Below are 21,067 nucleotides of genomic sequence, written 5' to 3' on the forward strand. Positions count from 1 at the left end.
CGCTCAACCGCTGAACCACACCAGCCGGACATGTCTGTTGATTTTTCAGAGGTGTTTTTAGAAAAAAATGTATCTGTAATATGTTATAACATAGTGTGGCCATGGTTGATTTTTTATATTGCTGCTATGTAGTTTCTCAGATAAGTTTGTTAAACTTGCTCATTTAGATTCATTTAAATACTGTTCTTTTCAGTCAAACATTTGTTTAAATTCGATCTTAGTCATCTTGTATCCTCAGATGTTATTAGCACAGTGCCTGCTCCGAGAAGGTGAAAGAGAGAAAGTGAAAAGTAGAAAGGAAAGGAGGAAAAAGGCTGGTCATGGTAACAAATTACATTAAGGACCTGATGAAGCTTTGTGCTTGGCATCTGGTGGGTCTTTGGCATTTAGATCCTTTTTGAGGAAGGTAGAAAAGATCACCTTTCACTCCTTTAGTCAATAAACTAATGGGGTTATTTTTGGTTTGTTTTTTTTGTGTTTTTTTATTCTTTGACAATTATTTGATCTTAACTATTACTGAAAAATCAGTAAGCTCTCCTTTGGAGAAGTCACATATGTAGCTCTCTTTCCCCCCCTCTTTATTTTATTTTATTCCCCCCATCACCACTTATCCCCAGTATACCCTCCTCCACCTCCACCTCCACTCAGCCCCCTACCCCCAAAATCACCACACTGTTGTCCATGTCCATGAGTTCTTTCTCTATTTTTTAAATTTTTTGCTCAATGCCTCCACCTTCCCACCCTCAGCCCCAGAGCTGTCATCTTGCTCTCTGTCCAGCTTTTAGGTGAAAGGCAGTTGAAAAGCAAATAGTCAAATAACTAAAATCCCAAATGTAGGATAATTAGTTACAATAACATTTAAGAAAAATATTATGATCATAAGTCTGTTTGTAACATCTTACCATTGTAAAAAAAATGGCTGGATAGTTATAGAATAGTGATGGGGATGTGGGGTATAGCATGGGAAATATAGTCGATACTATTCTAATAACTATGTGTGGTGTCAGATGGGTACTTAATCTATCGAGATGATCATTTCATAAATTATATAAATGTCAACTGTAATTGAAAAATTAGAGCAAAGCCAGAAATGCACCACCTGGCCTCTCCCAGTTCAGCCCACCCCCACCCATCGAGGCTGCGCTGGTTGCAGGGACAGTACTGGGATTTCATGAACTTGGAACCCCATTGCCCATCACATCCCCCAAGAGAAGTGGTGCCCTGAGATCAAGGCGGCCTGGTCTCAGAGGAGATACCCACCTCCCCAGGGAACACAGGGCATTTTCTACTGACCAGCAGAGATCTGAGAAGCCATAGCAGTGCAAGAGAAACTGAAAAATTTGCACTTCATTGCCACCTACTGGAAAACAAAAGAAAAAGTTCTTATTAACCTACTAAATAGAGAAGTGCCACTCTTAAAAAAAAGTAGATTTCATTCCCATAGATGCCTACACAGAGAAGGAATCCATCACATACCATGAATAACCAAGGTAATGAGGCAGCTCAGAAGGAAATAAACGTAAAGACATAGAAATGTATGATTTAAATGACAGAGAATTCAAGATTACAGTTCTGAAATAAACACAGTGAAACACAGGCAGTTTAATGAACTCAGAAATAAAATTAACAAACAAGAGGAGTACTTTACCAAAGAGATTGAAACTGTAAAAAAGAACCAAATAGAAATTCTGGAGCTCAAGAACTCAGTAAAAGCGATGAATAATGAACTAGTGAGCTTAGGAAATAGAGCTGACCCGATGGAGGGAAGAATTAGTGATATTGAAGATAGAAACTTAAAAATGACATGGAAGAAGAGAGAGACTTAAGACATTTCTTTGTAAAGATATATGCACCCCTATGTTCATTGCAGCATTATTCATAGTGACCAAGACATGGGAACAACCAAAGTGTCCTCCTATAGATGATTGGCTAGGAAAGAAGTGGTACACATGTTCAATGGAGTACTACTCGCCCAAAGAAAAGATGAAATACTGCCATTTGTGACAACATGGATGGACCTTGAGAATATCATGCTAAGTGAAATAAGTCAGATGGAAAAAGTCAAGAGCCATATGATTTTATTTGCATATTGGATATAAAACTGAAAGCAACAAATGAACAAACGAGACAAACAAAAACTCATGGACACAGATGACAGTATAATGGTTACCAAAGGGAAAGGGGCCGGGGGAGGTTGTTACGGTTCAAGGGGGTCAAATATATGGTGATGGAAAGAGGCTGACTTTGGTAAGCACACAATGCAACATACAGATGATGTATTATAGAACTGTACACTTGAAACCTATATAATTTTTTTTAACCACTGTCATCTCAATAAATTTAATTAAAAAAATTAAAAAACATTTCAGAAAGCAAAGATAGATCAAGCTCTTGTAAAAAAAAAAAAAAAAGCTCTATTTTAAGTCACTTTTCTGTTTTATAAAATTAGACCCATATTTAAAGCATTGAAGTTAGGAAGTTTTAAAAATCCAGTGAAGATACTCATGTAGAATTTAATGAAAAAACCGAACTACCAAGCAAAACAGAGACAGACTTAGAGATAGAGAGCAGGCAGACAGCTCTGGCTGGGGAAGCAGGGGTGGGAATGGGGAGGGGGCGATGGAGGGATTGAGCGGAAAAAAAAAAAAGAGAGAACTTATGGACACAGACGACAGTGTGGTGATTGCGGGGGTTAAGGGGATGGGTGGAGGTGGAAGAGGGCATAGAGGGGATAAATGGTGATGGAAAAAATAAAATAGAATAAAATTAAAAACAATAATAATAAAATAAAAATCCAAAATCTTAGAGACTTCTCTCTCAGAATTGAGGTATCATCTGCTCCTATGCACAAGCAGTCAAAGGTAAACAGCCCTGTGTACTGGAACTGAACAGTAAAACCAAAAGGATAGAAGCACCGTGCAGAGAACGTTCAGTAAGGACAGGCTCTCTTGCAAAAGCACCATGTCCCAAGTGTTCACCTACCTCAGGTGTGTTTCCAGGCAAGGTTCCTGGCAGCCAATCTAATGAGTGAAAGCTTTCAAAAGAGCAGAATCTGGGATTCTCGCAGACCACTGTAAGCTATTTTCCTTTCCGACAGTACACTAACTCAGAGAATTGGACCGAGCCCCAGGGAGCTCTCTGGAAAGAGCTGTACAGAGAAATCGGAGCCAACTCCTATGAGATAAGATATGGGACAAAAACAAGATTCTATGGTTAAATTCAACTATTATGAGGATGAACCACATCAACTGTGTTCGGTGTGGAGAGAGTGTGTGTTTGTTGAAGAGCAGGGATGGAGAGGGGAGATGGGGAGAGTCAAGAGTAGGCTTGAGACTGTAGATGGTGCCGACAGGGGTAGAGAGGAAATCGAAAACACTAAATCAAAAACACGAGGTCTGTGCTTATGCCCACAACAAGAACCATTCTTCTGAATCACCAGGAAAGAGTCTTCCTGTTTATTCTAGTCACAGAGCAGCGTCAAAGAGTGAGCACGGCCAATGAGTCCTTGGAGAATTAGGAAAAGCACAAAAACAGAAGTTGAGACTTGGAGTACATGGGAAGGTAGAGTGAAAGCTGCCCTTTCTGTAACGAGGGCTTTGCTCTATTTGTCCTTCAGCGTAGCTGGGCACCTGCAGACCAGGCAGCCGCTGCGAGGTGAGCGAGGTGACACCATCGCCCTGCAGGCCTGTGTTGGGGGAAGGGCGTGGAGCGCCGAGAGGAAAAGCAGCCTGGGAGGGATCAAAAGGAAGAAGTCAGGACAAGCTTTGTTGAATCAACAGCCTTTACAACAAACAATAGTCGTGAATCTGTGCAGGAAAGTGGTTCCTGAGTCTGCGTGCAGGTGTCCATAACCTGGAGCTCGTGTTCAGAGGCAGGCAGGCTCTGGCTCTTGGCAACTAACTCACTCAACATATTAATATTAGTTGTTATAACAAAGAACTCCCAGATCTTAGCCCCTTAGCAGAAAAGAATTTTATTTCTCACAATGGGATGGAAGCAGATCTAACAGCTGTCCTGCGCAGTTTTCCCTGCACGGTGAGCTCAGGACACTGGGGCACCAGGTCATTTCTCCCGAGCTCCAGTCTGTTAGATATTCCTGTGCTGTGCCGGTTTAGCACAGGGCGTCCCTCTCCTGTCCCACCAGCCTGTGCTGTTGTATTGCTGCGAAATTTCTCTTACTGGACCGTCAGTCCCTGAAGCCAGCGGCTGTATCTTTAGTAGCTTGTGTCTCAGGTAGTCAAAAATGCTTGAGGCAGGAAAAAGAAAGGAAGAAAGAGAGAATAAAGAAAGGAAAGGATGGAAGGCTCTGTTAATAAAGGAAGATCATACAGAAAATCAATTTAAGGAATTTACATACATGGCAGTGTCACTTGTTAGCAATAGGATAATAAGATCAGAATTAGGGCACATAATTTAAAAAATACCATTTACTGAATGCCTACTATATGTCACACATGGTGTTAGGCACTTTATATAGTTTGTTTCTAATTCATACGACCATAATTTGAGATATATAGTGTTATCTCCGTTTTTAAATATTAAGGTTTAATGAGACTAAAGTTTTGGGGTTTTTTTAATCTTTATATTTTTTCTATTGCTTTTCAGAGAGAGTGGGAGAGAGAGAGAGAGAGAGAGAGAGAGAGAGAGGGAGAGAGATGTGAGAGAGACACATCATCCTGGGTGGAGTATCAAGCCTACAACAGAAATAGGTGCCCTTGACCGGAATCGAACCCAAGACCCTTCAGTCTGCAGGCCGATGCTCCAGCCACTGAGCCAAACTGGCTAGGGCGAGATTAAAGTGATTTTTATCAAGATCACTCAAGAAGCTAGCATCTGGGATTCAAATTCAGATTTGTTTTATCCAAAGTTTGCATGGGTCTTAATGGTGACTCATTTGAATTACTAGCCTAGGTGTCTTAAAATCACTGTTGTCTAGAAAGAGGTCTGGTCCGGAGCACGTGGGTGAGGCCTGCGGAGTTAGAGATCCACTCAGATCTTTGTAAGAAAAGACATAAGCCCCTGGACTCCACTTGATCTTTGAAGCCAGTGAAGTTTTGCCTATTTATCCTCTGGATTAAAATCAACTCTAACGCATTTGGTAGAACAGCTGGATTACCAGTAATGAAAGGCAGCTGGAATGAACTTGTGCTAAACAGAACAACAAATTCTAATGGAAAAGGGAACGTCATGGAGCCCTCGGGAAGAGGGTAGCCGAGCTACAGGGACTGAGAGTGGCTTTGGGACAGACACGTTTGCGAGCCCAGGCAGAAATCCCTCTTTCTCACATCTCTTTTTCTCTGAACAGATGTTTCTTCTCTTTCTCTACAGTTTGGCATCCTCTGCTTCCTGGTCTACAAAGCCACACACACTCCTTAATTTTACTCATTTGTCATTAATTTCAAAAGGCCAGAGAAGGGACTCCAAGCAGCTTACCTACTCCTGAACCAATAAACTCTGGCCGGGAAGGGGAGGAATGGTGTACATGAAGCAGTGAGGTAAATCACAGTCTTAAAAAACAGACTTCTGGAACAGCCAGCCTAGAGCAGCTAAGGATGGAAGGAGATGGGAAGGCTATGAAGAGGGTTTGTGAGCTAAACACTCGAAAAGAGTCCACTACACTGACCACGCTATAGCCCGAACCTGAAAATAACATGAGATTTGGAGCCAAGCAGATCTGAATTTGAATATTTTCCATCAACACATGTAAACTTGCATAGATTATTTTACCTCTTTTTAAAATAAACTTGGCTTTATTTTTATTTATAATATTGGAATTATAATTCACATTCTTCATAATTACTGTGATGCTTGACAATAGATTATGTAAAATAATTAGCATACAGTGGGTGCCATTATTAATTCTTCTCAAGAATTTTCATTTCTTTTGCTTGTTCTGTCTATGTGAAAGTAAGCTCTTCCCCCCCCCTCCAAAAAAAAAACCCCATGTAGGTCTTATAAAAACATCAAAATCCAGTGAAATGGAAGCCATTGTGCTCTGACTACTACCCAGGAGTTTCTTTATCATGTCCAGTCTTTGAACATTGTATCTGATATGGTAAAAACCCTGATTTATTTTCCAGTCTTGGATATATTTACCAATGAAAGCTTTCCAGTGAGTCACTGAAAAAAATGAAAGCATTAAACTCCCTGGAAACAGGATTTTAGAGTTTGTATATTCCCTCTGGACATAGTTTATCTTTTAAAAAAGTGGCTGGTGGTTTATATTTTGTCTTCTTTTCATAACTTCTTAAAGAATCTTGTGTTTCTAAACATCTCAGGAGACACTCTGGAACTAACATGAAATAAAGTATCCAAACATGATAGTAGTGGCTTTTTAGCAAATACCCTTTGGCTTCAGGACTGTCTAGGACCTGTTTCCAGATGTTTTACCTGCTTAAATGTCTTTTAATATTATTATTTGTTTGATATATTGAAGATCCATATATTCAGGCCACTTTTCTCTGATTTCCCCAGTGCATTCTTTTCTTTGCCTGCTCTACACTGACACTTTGGTTTCAGTTAACTCGATGATGGCTGTAAAACACATTTACACTTTCCTGTTCCTGCCTTAAAGCCCGTCTTATCACAAAGTCACATTAAAAATAAACACAAATCCAAATAAATGAATAAACAAATAAATAAATAATGGGAACACGTTTTAACAACTATGCCAGGACTTAAACATTCTCAGTAAAATAAACAAAGAAGCAAAAACAAACACAAATATATTTCCAAAACCCCTTGAAGAGGAATGTAAATCTTTACTGAGGGTCTCTTGAGGACGCTGAGAAGGATTAGGTGGCACATTAAACACAGAACTCTCTAAGAACCCTGCTCAACCATCATCCCTACCTTTCAAAAGCCAGCCTCGTTACAGGCACACTTGCCGTCAGCATTTTTCACTCTTTTTCTGAGCCTCTCCACACTTTCTGGAACTTGACTTTCTCCATCTGTATCCTTGTCTTCTACCTGCTCTCAAAACAAGTTACCTACATCAGAAAAATGCTTCATGGAAAGGGGGGAAAAGGGGGTTGTGATCATTACAGTTTAATAGTTTGTTCTATTACCTAGTAGTAGCCGGCAGAACTCAAACACAGTGATATATGCTCTCTCTCTATATATATTCCCTACATCGAACTTGAGAGATTAATATTTTATCTCCATTTTATAGAGAAGACCAAAGTTCATGGAAACATGCTCAATGCCACATAATTAGGATGTACAAATATGATTTCAACTCAGGTCTGTATGATTCAAAAACTCGATTTTTTTAATCACCATATATAGCTCATTACTTTGCAAGCCTTAATGTACATTTGTTCTCATACTACCATTTACATATAAAAGGTATAGAAAATACTTATTGTCTTTAACTTCCATCTAAAAATTTACCCTCTAGAAGAAAATTATCTTTCACAAAACACCTTGATAAGCTCTGGAGGCATCAGGAAGGCTGAACTACTCAGTTGACTGCAAATAGAGCCTCGGAGAGGAAAAATATTATTGTGAGCTAAATATTTCTATTTGGAAGGATTTCTACACACTTGTTTCTAAATCCAAACCTTTTCTCCTTCACTGCACTCATTTTACCAATATTAGAGTCAGACCACATCATAATAGACTTTTGGCCCTATACCTTCAGGTCACAAAGTTGGGTACATCGGTACAGTGGACAGAGGAATATTCCTACATCAGGAGAGTTTTCAATAAAGTAACTATAAATGAAAGTGGACTACAAAAGTATTTGCCACTAAACTTAAACCAAATGAATCCTTAACTCAATGTTGCCTTAGTCACATCAAAAAACACCTGACACCACACCTGTCACAATGAAGAATGTAATAAGTTGTCTCATATGATTGCTAATATAATGATGTTGCGTATTTTAAAAAGCGTATGACTCCTTAACAAAATATTATAAAACTGAATAAAACAATATGTAAAAAGTCTAGCATATCACGAACAAGTATGGTTTATGTTAGAATTACAAGGTTGGTGTAATATTTAACATCAATCAATGTAATTCACCAAGTTAACAAAATGAAGAAAAGTTAAGTGATCATCTCAATAGATGCAGAAAAACATTTGATAAAATTCAGCATTCATTTATTATAAAAACACTTTAGAAAATTTTAACTTCAAAAGAACTTAATTAACTGGGTAAAAGGAATCTAAAAACCCCCACTCCTATCATCATACTTCATGGTAAAAAAAAAAGAATGCTTTATTCCTAAGATCAGAGACCAGGCAGATGTTCTCTCTCACCACTTCTATTTAACATTTTACCAGGTCTTAACCAAAGGTCCTAATCAGATGAACAAAGCAAGAAAAAGAAATAACGGCATACCAAATGGAAATAAAATAAAACTTTTATTTGCAGGTGACATGATTATAAGGCATTTACAAAAAGGCAACTAAAACTAACAAATGAATTTAGTAAGGTCAGGATATAAGGTCCATATACAAAAATCAATAGTATTTCTATAAAATAACAATAGCTGGAAGATAAAAGAAAAAAATACAATGTATTTTAATGGCATCTGAAACATGATGAAATAGGAATAAATTTAACATAATATGTGCAAGACTATACAATAAATCTACAAAACATTGCTGAAATAAATTTAATAAGCCCTGGCTGGTGTGGCTCAGTTGTGCAGAGCATCTTCTCGTGCACCAAAGGGTCACGGGGTTGCTTCTGGGTCAGGCACACACAAGTTTCGGGTTCAGTCCTGGGCAGGGTGTATGCGAGACAGCCGATTGATGTTTCTCATATCGGTGCTTCTCTCTCCCTCTCCCTTCCTCTCTCTCTAGAATCAATGAAAAACATATCCTCAGTGAGGATTAAAAAACATAATAAAGAAAGAAATGAATAAAGAAATTTAATAAGACCTAAGTAAACGGAGAGATAGGCCGTATTTGCTTATTGGAAGATTAGAGCCTTGTTAGAATGATTTTTGTCAAATTAATCTGAAGATTCAACTCAATCACAATTAAAATTATAGCAAGCTTTTTTGGTAGAGAAATTGACAAGTAGGTTCTAAAATGTATATAGAAATTCAAATGATCCATATTAGTTAAAAGATCTTAAAAAGGAAAAAATAAAGATGAAGGTTTATACAACTTGATTTTAGAACTTGTTTAAAAAAAGACATTGTAAAACTAAATTAGGCAAGACAATGTGATCTTAGCATAAAGATAAATGGAAAAGAATAGAAAATACCCCAAACAGATTCACATATGGTAAATTTTGGATGAAGGTGTCAATATAATTGAATGGGGAAAGAGACTTTTTTAAACAAATGGTGTTAGAATAACTGAATATTTAAGTGGGGGGAAGTGAACATCAATCTTCAACACATGCCATACAGAAAGATTAAACTGAAATGGGTTATAAACATGAATATAATATCTAAAATATAAAATTTGGCCTTTTCGCAGTCCATCTTCCCTTCCCTCTGGTCCCAGACAATTACTGATCTGTTTTTTTAACATTGTGTATTAGCTTGTATTTTGTGAATTTTTATGTCAATGAAATCACACTATATATATTCATTTTATCTACTTTCTTTTGTCCAGTACAACGGTTTTGAGATTCATCTATGTTTTTAGGTGTACTGGCAATTTGTTCCTTTTTATCGATGACTAGGTTTACCCATTCCCTCACTGATGGACAACGAGGTTGTTTCTGATTTGGGGCTATTGAGAATGAAGGTGCTGTAAACATTCGTGTTCAAGTCTTCGGTGATTTTATTCCTCTCTGTTAACTACCTAGGAGTGGAATATCTGATGAGAACTTCTTTCTAAGAAAATATTTTATAAAATATTTTATTTACTTTATATATATTGAAATTTCTTTTTTCCCCCTTTTTATAAAATTTATTGGCATAACAGTGGTTAAAAAATTAACATCTATAGAGGGAAAACAACAGAGAAAGAAGTTCAAATGATGAACAGTTAAATAACAGAGCCTGATTATGTATCTTCTATATGAACAAAATATTGCCATTTAGAGGGCACCTTTTAAACCCTATGTTTGGGTGCCTTCCTTTCACCCTCAGATACTTTGCCTTTTTATATTCTCATTTAAGTCTCTTCTCTCATCCTTGGGCTGTCTTTTGCCTTTCCTTGTGGTTACCAATATGCCTGCACATTTGAGAGTTCACTTTCTCATCTATTGGGTCTCATCTATCATTCCAGGAATCCGTACAGCTAACTTAGCTAAACTTGTAAGTGACGTTAATATGAAGATATGAAACTATGAGTGAGGCCTTCCTGTTACCCAAGAGCATATGTTCTAGGGATAGCTAGTTTAATATCTTGAAGGACTTTGTTTTCTTTCGACATTCTGGATAACTGGCTGCTGAGAAGTACCCTGTGATAAACTGCAAAACTACTGTGGATTGACTCTACTTTCCTTAGTAGATCTCATTGTTATATTCAAGAAAATTTAAAAAATTTACTTGTAATGTGTGTAAACCCTTTTACAAATCTTGAACCAATTTCTTAAGTATTTTAATGGTCCACATTCCAAAGCTCTCATAATTGTCTTAAAATTTTGTAGTATTTTTCAACATCTTCATCTTACACTTTATTTACAGAGTTCAAACCATCCTTTTTACTTCAGAAGCGTGTGTTTGTGTTTGCTGATGGGGTGAGGAAAACATGTTTTGAAGTGTAATTCCTAAATATTTTGTTTTGGTGAGGCTACGTAATGAAATGTTATTGAATGCTTGACATTTGGGGAATCATTAGTATGTTTCTTTGAAAATCAGTATATATTTATCAAGCACTGATATGACAGTATGCGCTTTCACATGTAACAAGGGGAAAAACACTTTAAGGCTTTTTTATCATTTTTCCCCAACTCCTTAGGGCAACAACTGTAGTGTGTAAGTCTTTTTGTCTACCCGGAGTCTGCCTCCAGCTAGAGAGCTGCCTCTCCCCCAGCTCTTCCCACTTCTGAGGGAGCGTAAGTCCCAGTGCACCGTCTGCTCCAGTGGTACAGACTCAGGCCTGGACAAGCACCATAATCCACTTTACACTTCACGGTGCCTGGCATAGGGAACATGCAAAGAAATGCTGGAGGCCTTCATTAGATCTGATGTATGAATGTTCAGGGACAGAGCGAGACAAAGAAAGAGAATGATGACCTCGTATCTGCACTGCTAAGGTTTAAAGATGTTGGCTTCGGGATGCCTGTCGCAGAAAAGAATTAGGTCACCACTCACAGAGTAGCCAAGATAACGAGAGTCAAGGCATAGATAGAGAAAGCCTTGATCATATCATTTGCCTCTGAATGTAAATGTATCTGATACTTGAAAGACATGCCCTTGAACCCCCCATATATGTACACCGTGATAGTCCTGTTCCCTGAGGCAGGATTTGCTAAGTGACACTGTTAGCCACTCCCTAGCTATGGAAGTTTTGGCTTAATTAAACCTCTGCTTTCTGAAATGCATTCCCTTGTCCTTTGAATGCCAGCTGGTGTGCCACAGTGTCCTGGAAGATGTCTTTGATTTCTTTAGTTGGAGGAAATTTCCACACTTCTAAAACTAATAATTTTGCCCGGCTGGGCGTGGCTCAGCTGTTGGGCATCAACCTAGGATCCAGGCGATCGAGGTTCGATTCCCGGTCAGGGCACATGCCCAGGCTGCGAGCTTGATCCCCAGTTGGGGGAGTGCAGGAGGCAGCCGATCAATGACTCTCTCATCATTGATGTTTCTATCTCTCTCTCTCCCTCTTCCTCCCTCTCTCTGAAATCAATAAAGATATATTTTTTAAAAAATGATAATAATCTGTATAGGTTAGCTTTTATGTCACTCTTTACTTTTCATTCAATGTGTCGTTTACCTACATTTTATCTTCTGTTCAAAACCATTAGCACCTTGAAACCAGGGGTTGTTTGGTTGCATCTGCTAATCTCTCGATTATAGATAGCACAATTGCACACAGGAGATGTCATCTACCCTGAAAACCTTTCCCTAACTTCCTGAAAACCAGCTGAAGTGATTTTCTTCTGTGCTTTCAAAGTACTTTGCATTTATTCAAATCACAGCACTCCTCACATGGTTCAGAAATTTCCCATTGGCCTGTCTCCCTCACTTCTTTATAATTTAAGTGAGGACTTTAAATGTGTTGATTACCATTTTATACCCACAGCTTAACAGAGTACCTAGAAACATAACAGACAGTAAATATTTATTCAATGAATGAATAAATGCAATGCACTGTAATGCTACGTAAGGACTATGGGATATTCTTTACAACCTGGTCCATTTCTTTTTTTAAAAAAAATATTTATTTTTTAATATGTCTATTGATTTCAGAGAGCAGAAGGGAGAGGGAGGGAGAGAGAGAAATAGAAACATCAATGATGAGAGAGTCATTGATCGGCTGCCTCCTGCACTCCCCCAACTGGGGATCAAGCTCGCAGCCTGGGCATGTGCCCTGACCAGGAATCGAGCCTGGATCTCCTGGGTCCTAGGTCGATGCTCAACCACCAAGCCACGCTGGCCGGGCAAATCTGATCATTTTCAAAATTAATTCCAATACTCACTCATCTTTTCAGTAAAATTTTAGATCATGAACACAGGTGGATCTTTAAGTGGAAAATTATTTGAATGACAAATTAGAAAATTATAAAAAGTAGAATATATCTTAGATGTCATCTTGTTGAGTCTTCTTACTTAGTCAATGAGAGCACTGAAGCCCTGCAGCTTAATGAAATACTTCATGTCACACAGTTCATTAAGGACAGATCTTCTCATTTCCTTTTCCATTGCTCTCTCTATTACACCATACAACTTTTCATTTAGCATTGAATTATCCAATTTGGCAAAAGTACAGAACAGTGATTTCAGATTTTTGTTCTTAGTGGAGGAAGAGCTCTTGTAGACTCATGACTCAGTTACCAGCATGTCAAAGGGGATCATGCGCGCGCGTGTGTGTGTGTGTGTGTGTGCGAGAGAGAGAGAGAGAGAGAGAGAGAGAGAGAGAGAGAGAGAGAGAGAGAGTGAGAGATGTGATATATCTCTATCTATATAAGATATATAATATCTAAGATAGAATCTCAAAATAATCATATCATTTTATTTTGGGTAGCTACTAGTTCTGATTATGTTTTCCTCTGGTTTTACTGTTTTATCATAAGCAAGTAGCACTTTTGCCTCCTCTCTCCTTCCCCCGCACTGATTCTCTATAACTGTCCAAAAAAATGAATGTGTCAGTTATATCATTTTGATCCTAATTTGCATTTCCCTGAAATTAAGTACTTTTTGTCTGCACACTGACCATTTTTCAATCTTCTTTTGTAAAGCATCACTTCAACTATTTTGCCCATTTTATTGTGGTGTTTGTCTTATTGTGCTCTAAGAGTTTGTCATGTATTTTGAATAAAAGTCCTTTCTCAGATGTTTTATATTTTCCATTACATGTATGTTACACATTTGTGATTGTCCAATAGGTCTTAAATAGTCTGTTCTTTTTCATCATTTTTCTCCTTGCATTTCAGTTTGAAAGCCTCTGTTGACATTTCTTCAAGCTCACTGATTCTGTCTTTGACCATACCCAGTGCATGATGAGCTCTTGAAAGGTGTACTTCATTTTTGCTAGTTTTTTTTATTTCTAGCATTTCTTTTTGATTCTTTCTCTCCATTTCTCTGCTTACATCGCCCATATGTTCTTGTATTCTCTCTACTTTATCCATTAGAACCCTTAGAATTTAATCATAATTCTTTTACTTATTTATTTATTGGGAGTACCAAATTACTTTTATTTGAAGGAACGGTACAAATGAAATACATAAGTGGATGATTTGGTACAAGTTACAGAAAAGGTAAAGGTAACTCCAATATGCAAGTACTGCTCTGGTGACCAGGAAGTCACCCCATGGCTATGGGAAGCCAGCCAAAGGCTCAGCTCTCATCACCGTCTCCCAGGGTGTGCTTTCCAAAGAGATACTCTGCCAGGCCAGTTTCAGGGGCAAGTTGGTTATGTGGTCACCCAATTCTTTGACGGATTTCACCTGCTCGCTTAGGTAGTGAGTCTCAATGAAGTCACACAAATGAGGGTCATTTTTGTCAGTGGCCAGTTTGTGTAAGTCCAGTGGTGACTGAGTCACACTTTTTTCCAAGTGTAATGCACACTCCATTGCAGTCAGTCCATTCTCCCAGTTATCCCGGTCTGGTTTCTTGATATCCTGAAGGTAGATTCGGCCACCTCCTTGGTTCTGCAGCTTCATCGGTTTCTCAGCATGTTCCCTCTCCTCATGAGATGGGTGAAGAAAATATTTGGCAAAGTTCTTTAAAGCCACATCATCTCGGTCAAAGTAGTAAGACGTGGGCAGGTAGACATAGGATGTGTAGAGCTGCAGGCTGACCTGGCAGTTGATGGTGGCCTCCAGGTCCTGGTGGTGGCTCTGGTGCACCTGCCAGGTGGACCTGGTCGTGCTCATGGTGGTGGCTAAGGTGAGGTGGCTGCGGTGCTGGAGCAGTGGTGGGGCCTTGGGGCTGTCGGAGGCACTGTGAGGAGCTGGCGGGAGGCTGGGTCTGGGCTGCCGGCTGGGATGGGTCACAAGCGCTGATGAAGCAGGAAACCACGGCGACTCCCCATGAAGACTGCTTCACAATTCTTTTAAATTTCTGATATAATAATTCCAATTTTCCTACTTTATCTGAGTGTGGTTTTGATACTTTCTCTGTCTCTTCAAACTGTGTATTTTGTCTGTGAGTATGCTTTGTAATTTTTTGTTGTTAAAAGCCGGATGATACGCACTGGGTAAAAGAAAGTGAATTGAATAACCTTTAGAATGAGATTTTATGCCATCTGGTTAAGCATTAGACTGTATTTACTCTTTGCTGCAGCTGTAGGTGTCAGAGGCTAAAATTTTCACAGGTTTTCTTGTTATTGTCTCCTTACTGTCCTTGGAATTCCCTGGAAATAAAACCTGGAGCATACAGTTCTTTCAGTTGTATTTGCCTGTTACAGAGGCTCTATCGATGTCCTGGTAAGGTAGAAGGAGAAGGGAAGCATTCTGTGGCCTATGGTTTGGTCTCAGTCTTTTAGTGAACTTGTGCTCCTAAACTGTGACTTTCACAAGTAATTCTCAATGCCCCTCACCTTTGGTTGAGACAGGGAGGCTATAGAGGACTGTAGATGAATATTTAAGTGCCCTGTTAAGCTCAGGGCAAACTCAGCAGTACAAACACCTATTAATTACATTTAAAATCTCCAAACAGAGAAGATTAGTAGTTCTGGTGCAAAGGAGTTCCTTTAATATGTTTATGAGTTCAGGAAATTGTGATGCTCTTAAGAGAAGTAGGGTCTGTTTGAAAACAAGTCTGAGGTATGTATGGACCCCCTGGGAAATCTGGAGAGTAATTCTTCTCTTTAGAATCCTTTACTTTGTCCAGATAAATGCAAGCCTTGAAGAAAATGAATACTGGAAAATAGTTCAAGTGGTTCTATCTAAATCCTTAAATATGTTCCAAAAAAGCAATTTTAGAAAGGTACTACTCCAGCTTCAGAAGTTGGCCAAATTTAGTGTTATTTATTTATTTTTATTTGAGAGAGAGAGAGAGAAAAAGATTGATTGACTGATTGATTGGTTATTTCACTTATTTATGCATTCATTGGTTGATTCTTGTATATGCCCTGACTGGGGATCAAACCGACAACCTTGTCATATTGGGTTAACACTCTAACCAACTGAGGTACCTGGCCAGGGCCAAATTCAGTGTTATCTGAGAGAAAACTTAGACTGGCTTCTGATACAAAGGTATTTATTAAGAGGATCCTATCTTTGTCATCAGAATATCTGTTTGCAATTAGCCAAAAAAGACCAGCCTTAAGCAATAACCCTTACTTATGAAATTCATACCAGAAAAGACCACTGGTCAAGATGGTGGTGTAGGTAAATGCACTACCTGCATCCTCCCACAACCACATCAAAAATCCAACTAAACTACCGAACAACCATCATTCCAAATTGCCTGAAATTTAGCTGAACAGAAGTCCTACAACTAAGGATATGAAGAAGCCACATCAAGACTGGTAAGAGGGATGGAGACACAGAACTGGATGGTCCCACACCCATGTGTGGCCGATAGAAATCAGGAGGGATATATCTACTATGGAGGTCCCTCTGAGACCACACTAGACCCTCTCAGCCCAGGGGCCCAGTGCCAAGAAGGGAAGTCCTCATAACTTCTGGCTGTAAAAACCAGTTGAGGTTTTGTCTGAGTGAGGCAAAAGGCTGCTGGGATCCCAGGCAATTCCTCTTTAAAGGGCCCATGCATGATCTTACTAAAACTTATTCCTCCTTAGTTCCAGTGCTTGGGCAGCAGCTGCAAAGCCACCAGGGACATGCATGGAGGAAATGAATTGTCTAGCATCAGGGTGAGAGCTAAAAGGGCAGCTTTCTCCCAGACAGAAGTACTGACAGAGGCCATTGTTCCTTTTCTGAGCCCTTCCCAAACAAAGCCAACAGGCAGGCACCATATGTGAGTCTCCATCAACCTGGTTTACACTGTTTACCCCTCCCTCGTGATTCCCAGAGACACCACCCCACCAAGCTGTGGCCCACCCAAGCTGTTTCTAGTGGCTTTTCCATAGCAATGGCCCGTCTTGGCTCATGCTTCAGACTTTCCTAAAATCTCTCAAACAAGCAGCATCTGGCCTCAGCATGCCCCATACCTCTCACTAAGTGGCCACAGGCTTGGCCCTAGTGGCAGAAGACCTAGTTTACAGCTTGGCCTTTCCTGGGCACCTCTAAACCAAGCCATCTGCAGATCACATTGTAGCTCATGCAGGGTGGCCCCAGACAGAACACGGGTGGTGGATGACCTTGGCCTGCACCTCCTGGGAGGCTGTAGAACTAGGGCACCTGGTGTACAGCTCAGACTACGTTGAATCACCACTCAACCACCTCCACAAGCAACACAATCAAGGGGCAGCCTCAGCAGGCATCAGAACATCACTGAACTAAGTCCTGCTCCATGGGGTGGGCCCCTGTACAGCTAATCCTCCATGGTGGTTGCAGATAGTCCTTGTAGCCGATCCGCCTGGGGGAAAATCCCTCCCATTAATGAGCCAATAGCAATCAAGGCTCAACTCCAACAGGAGGGTGTACACAGCTCACACAAGGGGTGCACCTAGAGTACCCAGCTCAAGTGAACAGGGAGGCTGCGACACTGGACCCTACAAGACACCTACTACATTAGGCAACTCTACCAAGCCCGGGTGATATCGTAGATCTACCTAATAAATAGACAAAAACAGGAAGGCTGCCAAAATGAGAACATGTCCCAAATGAAAGAACAGAACAAAACTCCAGAAAAAGAACTAAACAAAGTGGAGACGAGCAATCTACTGGATGCAGAGTTCAAAACACCAGTTTTATTTATTTTTTAAATATGTCTTTATTGATTTCAGAGAGAGGAAAGGAGAGAGAGAGAGAGAGAGAGAGAGAGAGAGTGAGAGAAAGAGAAACATCAATGATGAGAGAGTCATTGATCAAGCCCACAACCCAGGCATGTACCTTGACTGGGAATCGAACCTCGATCACCTGGATCCTAGGTCGAACCTCAACCGCTGAGCCACGCCCGGCCGGGACAAAACACCTGTTTTAAAGATGCTCAATGAACTTAGGGGAAGAGTAAATAAACTTAGAGAGAACTTCAACAGCATAAATAAGAACATGGAAACAATAAAAAAGAACCACTCAGAAATAAAGGACACATTAACTGAAATGAAGAATAAGATACAGGGAGTCGACAGTAGAGCAGATGAAGCTGAGAATCAGAATGGTGACTTGGAATATAAAGAAGAAAAAAGCACCCAATCAGAACAGGAAAAAGAAAAAGAATCCAAAAATATGAGGGTAGTGTAAGGAGCCTCTGGGATAACTTCAAGCATATCAATATTTGTGTCATGGGAGTACTGGAAGGAGAAGAGAGAGAACAAGACATTGAAAACTATTTGAAAAGATGACAGAAAACGTCCCTAAATTGGTGAAGGAAATAGACACACAATTTCAGGAAGAGCAGAGAGTCTTAAAACAAGATGAATTCAAATAGGGCTACACTTAGACACATCATAATTAAAATGCAAAAGGTGAAAGACAAAGAATCTTAAGAGCAGCAAAAGAAAATCAGTTAGTTACTTACAAGGGAGCTCCCATAAGACTGTCAGCTGATATCTCAACAGAAACTTTGTAGGCCAGAAGGGAATGGCAAGAAATATTCAAAATGATGAACACCAAGGACCTACAACCAAGATTACTCTATCATTTAGAACTGAAGGACATATAAAGATCTTCTCAGACAAGAAAAAGCTAGTGGAGTTCATCACCATCAAAACAGTATTACATGAAATGTTAAAGAGTCTTCTTTAAGAAGAAGAAGGGGAAAAAGATAAAAAAAAATCTATCAACAATCGAACCTAAAAATAAATAAATAAATGAACAGAAAAGACTCATAGATACAGAAAACATTATGATGGTTGCCAGATGGGAAGGGGATTGGGGGCATGGGTGAAAAGGCGAAGGGATCAAAAAAGTACAAATTGGTAGTTACAGAATATTCATGGGGATGTAAAGTACTGCATAAAGAATAGAGTCAATAATATTCTAATAACTATGTATGGTGCCAGATGGGTATGAGATTTATTGGGATGATTGCTTAGTCAATTATATAATATCTAATCACTGGGGTGTACACTTGAAACTAATACAATATTGTATGTCAACTGTTACTGAAAAATAAAAAATGATTAAAAAAAATTTATACCAATAAAGTCTTCCTCAATACTGTACATTAAAAAGCATGGGAACTCTAACAAAAGAGCAAAATGATAACATCGTTTCATACTAACATAACACAAAGAATTATTTTTAGGAAGAAAAAAAAAGATGCAATGTCAAATACTTTTTAAAATGTTTATCTGGAACCTTTGAAGCAGCAGCAGGATTGTGCTAAATGAAGAGACTTAATCTGCCCTTAGATACTGAAGAAAGTGGACTACAAACCCAAAGGGAGGCCATTGCTTTTTAATTTGTTTTAGGAATGAACTAAGTTTAAATCCTGGAGCAGAATTTTCACAAATTAAGCATTTTCTAGATCCAAGCCAGTGTTTCTCAAGTAATATGCACCAGAAGTATGTACGCTAGATGCATAATACTGCTAAGATGTACAAAGGACCCCTTTTCAGAAAAAAACGTACTGATAGCAATACTTTACAGAAATTTCTTGTTTTTTCATTTTCTCTGACTTTTACTTAAACCATTCATGTCTGTTATTATGTATCAGTATTATACTCAAGTATAAAAAGGCATCTGATTAAGTATAAATTACATGGCTTGCTAGTAATTAAAATATAATCTTTCATGTTGTTTTGCAAAAAGTACTGTGATTTTGGGGCACTCCCCCATGTACCCAATTTTGAGAACTATTGATCTGGAGCTGTAGAAGTCTCAGTCTATCACACTCATTTTCAGGCAGAACAGGATTCCAGAGACATGGAAGAATATTTTGTGAACTTTATATTTTTGCCTAGGGTGAGTTTGCCTATCTTCAGCTTAGGCAAATAGAAGCTATATCCTGGCACATTTTTATATCTCTAAACAGCAAACGTAAGTTTCTTTGCTCTGCATGACTTATGAGGAATTTTATTTTCCTTCTTCCTAATAAGTTGCTCAAGTTGTCAGTCTTTTAAAATCTGGATGAGGCAGGTGTCTCCCAGGGTAAGTCCGAGGGTGTGATTAGTTTGGCAAGCCTGGCCACCTCCTTCCTGGCTGAAGACCCAGCAGGTGCATTGCACAGTAGCCTCCTCGTGCCTTCTGATTAAACCAACATCTACTTTCTTCAAAAGAATTGCAGGCTCTTAGGAAGAAAGCGGGAAGCCGTCTCTTTATGTACCACTCTATGGGGTCTAATTTTCTGAGTTCCAAAAGGTTGTGCATATTCCCACTACCAGTGACCCCCAGGTCATCTCTTTGACTTTTGAGGCCTAGCAGCGTCTGGCGTAAAGGAGGTGAGGAGTGTGAGTCGACACTGTACATCTTTACACAGAATGACATCAGAGAAGTTCAGTTGGTTAAAATTGGGAGACACTGACACACCCACAGTTTAACTCTCCCTCCAAGCCCTGAATAACTATGCCACTGGGCAGGTTACTAAACTTGGTGAAGTCTAACATGGTTCACTTTCTGTCCTTTCTCTATGCTTTGAAAGCTCACTCCTGCTGCTACATTGTTTATTTAGATCTGTTGTAAACTTCACTTTAAATTCAGTCACAAAGTTTTTGAGGCCATGATGGTTCCTTCAGGTAGTTTTACACTCCTCCTTCCTGAATCATTATGTGTTTGTTTCACGATTGCTGTTCATTTCCCTGGCTTGTAGCTTCTCCGTGGCCCCGACTTTTATCTCCATCCAGAGGAAGTTGGGTCTCCTAGACAGGCAGATCAGTGCTAGACAGAAGAATTTGTCTGCTTGGTAATTCTAGAAAATTGCTGCCCCTAGAAGTACCATTACGAATGGCAGTTGGGGCCGGACAAGGCAGGCAGCCCAGACAGGCCCCTGACAGTTTGTGACATTGACCTTTTGTTTCTGTTAAGTCAAATTTCATTCCAGAATGACACTGTTTTCAATTAATTGTGCTGGCTAATGCCTAAGAGACACTATCAGTTATATTAATAATCAAGATATATTGTGTCTTTTGTGCTTCCATTATCTTTTGGGCATGTAATTCTGTTGGAAGAAAAATAAAAGTAATGAGGTTTGCTCAGAATGATTTATCCTTTACAAATATATTGTTTATTGTTTCTGATTCTTTTTTTTTTGCGGAAAACATTTATGGCACTCTTCATTTTAAAAATAAAAGCAGTGTAAGAGACATATTATCATAAAATCTTGAATGACATCATGATGTGATTTTGTGTCTGAATTATTCTTTTTGAATAATAAAAAACCACTAATTTTTCCTCTGTGCTAGATCTTTCTGCCTGGGAGGCTGTGTACATGGAAACCCTATGTAGTCATACACCCATGGGTTTAAAAAACTGTTACTT

The 21,067-nt window shown here is 39.2% G+C and overlaps 1 pseudogene across 1 annotated transcript; it reads right to left on the minus strand.

Moving 5' to 3' along the window:
• Nucleotides 1–13,916: 13,916 nt before the first annotated feature.
• On the minus strand, nucleotides 13,917–20,059 carry LOC308564983 (ferritin heavy chain pseudogene; annotated as a pseudogene). The gene is made up of 2 exons: nucleotides 19,917–20,059; nucleotides 13,917–14,618 (listed from the first exon to the last, which is right to left on the minus strand). The product of its transcript is annotated as a ferritin heavy chain pseudogene (transcript).
• Nucleotides 20,060–21,067: the final 1,008 nt, after the last annotated feature.

Source organism: Miniopterus schreibersii, assembly GCF_964146895.1.
Source record: "Miniopterus schreibersii genome assembly, chromosome: 12".
Taxonomy (NCBI): Eukaryota; Metazoa; Chordata; class Mammalia; order Chiroptera; family Miniopteridae; genus Miniopterus; species Miniopterus schreibersii.